At 48.8% G+C, this 4779-nt stretch overlaps 1 pseudogene; it reads right to left on the reverse strand.

The window, feature by feature from the left end:
* Positions 1 to 292: 292 nt before the first annotated feature.
* LOC100907009 (uncharacterized) lies at positions 293 to 4540 on the reverse strand (annotated as a pseudogene).
* Between the last annotated feature and the right edge of the window lie 239 nt (positions 4541 to 4779).

Below are 4779 nucleotides of genomic sequence, written 5' to 3' on the forward strand. Positions count from 1 at the left end.
TCGCGTGCCGAGTGCGTTGCTTCCGAAGCTGTTGGAACGGAAACCTGATGTCGATAGTCAAACTTGCTAGAGGAGAGGAAAATCGAGAGTTGTCCTAGGCATGATGTTTAATGTTTCAATTGAATCTAAGACACGCGGTGCAATCATATTTTCGATTGTGTCATTCTCCGATCATCGATTAAGCTTTGTATAGGCGCCATGAAGGTTCTTGACTTATATTATTGAGAAATCCGTACATGAAATGATGTGGTCGATGCACTTTTCTTTTCGGAATGGTCATCATTGGAGTATCTCAATTGAGCAGCACTTCCTTATATACTATGTTTTTGACCCGATTCTGTGGTGACGATATGAGGATACCCGAAGAACTTCGCGCCCTCGATAGAGCTACATAAAGTTGACCGTGTGAGAACACGGACTCGTTCAAATCGATACCGACGCGCGAAAATGACTGACCATGGGATTTGTTAATTGTCATGCAGAAACTCAATCGGAGTGGATACTGTCTTCGTCGGAGCCTAAAAGGCAGTGTTTCGTGAGTGTAATAGCAATCGATTCTCGGAATCATTACTTGCAATCCTTTCTTATGTCTGGTCGCGAATGCGCAGACTATCAGTCGCGACAATATATTTGTGACTATCAGTCGCGTTCCGTTGCATAGTCCGTTCCTCACGTCCAAGTTCCGCAGTAGCATAATATGCATCCTTCTTTCAGACTCAGCGCGTGTGGGGGAAGACTTGAAGGAGTCATTTTGTTCAAAAACTCGGTAGGAAAATTCAAAGCATCACTGGGATCGTCGATCATGGCTTCATCTTCGCTAAGGAACGTTTTGGTCAGGCTTGGGACTTTGTCGAGAACATAGTCATTGATTTCGAGAGCTTCGGCGTTTTTTGGCGTCAGTATCGTTAGGTCTGCTAAATCGGTGTCGAGATTGGCATCGGCAAGGCCGAAGAAAATCTCATCTGCGAGATTCGTTCTGCATTGCATTTCCGCTGGTGTATCCAGATCTGATGCCAAGGTGCCGTCTCCTACTTGAAGGAGCCATTCGCGGAAGCCTTGTTCTTCCTCGGACACTCGCATGTTCCGGAGCAAATGAAAAATGCGGAAATACGGCCACAATACGGAACGTTTCAAGCAAGCTTCCACTATCTGAGGGCGGGAGCCTTTCTCGGGGAGAATTTGTCGGAAATCACCTCCGAGCACCATTATTTTACCCCCAAAAACGGATGTGTTTTGCATGATGTCCTGCAGAAGTGAATTGACCGTTTGTAAAGACGTTTTCGGAGCCATGGGAGCCTCATCCCAGATTATAATATCAGTGGCTCGCAGAGCCTGCGCTTCTTTCGATTGGCGTTTCATGCTAGAGGAGCGACTTTTGTCTTGCACTATTAAACGAAAAGTCTACGTGACAGTTCGACCCTCCGGTAACAGATTAGCGGCGATTCCTGTCCAGGCCACATTGACGGCCTTGAAACCTTCCGACAGAGCTAAATGGTATATTGTGGTGTACACGAAAGTTTTTCCGCTACCTCCAGGACCATCAATAAAATAACATTCGCCTCGAGGAGGTACGATGGAACTCCAAATTCACGGGAGTCATAGAGGTGTGATCTAATTGAGGAATGTTCAAAGGAAGAATCACTGTGTGATCCCGACCCAATTCTGAAAGCCTCTGAGCGATGTCATAGAAAGCTTTGGACTCTGCGAGCTCTTCTGACATGCCACCGTGCAAATAGTCTTCCATGAAAAAATGCTTAAACTCGAGCCAGAGCTCGACAGCGTAAGCGGATTGTAAATCAGCGAAAGCAATGAGGGCAACAAAGAAGCCTCGCAATTGGGGAGGCATACTCAAGCCGGCCGCGTCTCGTAAGGAATGGCGGAAAAAGAGATCGTCCCTGAGGTAACCACTCGCTTCCGCAGCTTCTGCAAGGGTGGGATACATTTGACCGTGTACTGTTCGAACGTCATCGAAAGAAGTGAAGCCGATACCATAGAGCAACAGAAGGCGCAACGCGAATCGTTCATGATCGTTGGGGCTGACGAAGTACATACGTCCTATGCAGCGATTGGTTTCACGTTTACGCTCGTGCCAGTACTCCTGCTTGAAAATAAACTTCTCCGGCATCTCATGATACCGAAGATTGCGGCAATCAAAGACGTCGTCCGGGAGAGTGCGTCGCTCAATTTCTGCATCGCGACATCTTTTGTTTTTGTCAAAAAAAGCTGTCAAAGTAGACAAACGATTTTTTGCTGCCTCGAGAGCGGATCCTTCAGCTCCAGCTTGGAATTGCACATTCTCAAAACCCGGCAGATGAACTTGCAACCTCACAACAGCATCACTTCGGTCGCTCATGAGGAAGCCGAAGATACGGTGCACCGCCTCAAACATATCTCGTATCCCAATATGAGTTTATTTCATCGTGTCCTCCTGTCGTCGAGGAAGCGCTCCGATCTAGCCGAATACGTGCCCGATCCGAACCCTTATACACGTACTTGAAAATATACTTCACAGCATGAAGCGGAGCGCAGACTTCAACGTTAATGTGTGCTTCGAATAATAAGCTCAAATAAGGACAATAAGGCACGACAGAACGGTTGTCCAAAGTGAAACCTTGGCAAATAAGCGAACGGCCATCTTGTCGGGGTCGGTATTCCGGATATCTTTCCGTGGAAAGTGAAGTTTCGTCTCGGAACACTTTCGGGTAATGTTTGGAACACTGGCTGTGATCATACACGGCGACTTGGGATTTTGTTTCCCACAGGGGCGGTGGATCATGCACGTAGATACTATTTCGCATAGTGCCGAATCCGTGACAGGGTCCGGAAGCTCCGCGCTGATCACACTGTCGACTTCAGCTAGCGTTCGCAGCTTGAAATCGGATGTCAGAGTCAAAAGCATATGCTGTTACGACTCTCCGACTCTCTGGCTCTCTTCCAATTAGGACTCGTATCTTTCGCACTGGATGCCGGAATTTGAGGGTCGGTTTGCCACTGATACTCGTCGTGTCCGGCTTCTTTCGTGTCTCGCTGGCAAGTTGTCCTATCGTCGCCTCGGCGCCGCGAGGCGACCAACGCCCGACGTGCACCGAGCACGACATCCCATCAGCGACAACCTCCCCCGACTCGGCCTCGTTTATTCAGACGTATACTCGAACGGCTGTTCGCCACATATGCATGTGGGGTAGACCGCGTTTCTGGAATTCTATGACATAAATGTAGGCTGCAACTCGACCGAAAACTTGCTTCTTCAATATTTCGTCTCGAAGAGCCTCAACTTTCAAATTGAATACTCGCGCGACCAAATCAGGGCGATCAGATGCAGTTTGGCCGTCGTATAGATTAGAAACAATCTCAGGCCTCGCGGGGTTGCATGTAAAAGTTATGAATAAATCAGGTTTCCCGTACTTGGCGACAATACTCATCGCGTCCTGATATTGTGCCACCATATATCGCGGGCCGCCGGTGAATGAAGCGGCCAAAATAACTCTGCGACCGGGTGGACCATCTGAATCGTCGCTCAGCATATAGTCCTGGAGACCCTGGACAGTGTCGAGTCGGAGTTGATGTTGATTTTGCCTGATGAAGTTCAAGCGATTCATCTCAATCTTCAACCAACTATCGACTATGAACTGCTGCAAGAGTTTTCCAGCATAGTGCAACGGATTGAATTGGCGGTCCCGAGTGAAGAGAACGAATGAGTAATACTGTTTTTGGGTAACTCGGGCTCGTCTCGGCGATGCGTACTCTGTGCGTTCCATTTCTGGATGCCATTGTGTCCACCGGAGGGAGAGCACGGATATGTAAGCGGATCGCACAGCTTATCAAGGTGGCTGATGATTTAAGGTTACCGGTTTGCGTCATCAGTTACCAAAAAACGGTCTCCCGGAATCGATTCCTCATCCCCAACGTAAACAATGGCAACTTCATTGGCGGTCGCGAAATTATAGCGACGATGATCGTCAGTGTTGTTCTGCTCAAACACCATCCGCACCGGCCTAGAGGTTCGACCCTGTTCTTGAGCGTTCCGCGATTCTTCATCGGCGACCTGAGCCATGAGTCGGAACGCTCGTACGTATGGGTTGGAGTCGTTTAACATATTATGGAGAGTTCTGAAAGTACTCTCAACACAATTTCGGTTGACATCGCGTCCGGACAGTTCTTGAGCCGCCTCGTTCGTGTCCATAATCAAGACCTGAGCGCATTGAGGAGGATCGCCGTCTCGTGGTTGCAGATCTCCGATAGTATGATATACCTGGCCATGCACCCGAAAGCAATAGGGGCCAAATCCTTGCGGGGTCACTACGTCTGCGGTCATAGAAGCCATAGCTAGAGCATTATTATAATTTCTGATGAATTTTCGGAAGCTTTTCGAATCATCATCCTGGTTCAAATACAGAGAACGCAATGTCTCGGGGAAGGGTTCGAACAGCGGGAGTGCAACCGTATTCTTCGCGCAGCACATCATGTATGGCGTCCGTCCAGGAGTTGTTTTCTCGTCTCTGAAGTGCGCAGCTCCGCATACGTTGCAAGAGTCATCCATGTTTCCTAGATGATGAGCGCTCGAGGGACGCCTCTGATAATCGCGAGCTATGCCTACTGAAGTACGGAGATTGCGACCTGTCTGTAAAGCCCGGACCCCACTGCGATACGCTGCGTCTTCGGCACTCCTCAAGTCAAGCTCTGACTGCGTCATGTTGGAACGCATTGCGGATTGTCGCGTAGCATCTCGATCGCGTGAGTCTTCTATCTGTGGTAGAGACTCCTGCGATCGGAGTCTAC

Source organism: Galendromus occidentalis, unplaced genomic scaffold (assembly GCF_000255335.2).
Source record: "Galendromus occidentalis unplaced genomic scaffold, Mocc_1.1 scf7180000077529, whole genome shotgun sequence".
NCBI classification, from domain to species: Eukaryota; Metazoa; Arthropoda; class Arachnida; order Mesostigmata; family Phytoseiidae; genus Galendromus; species Galendromus occidentalis.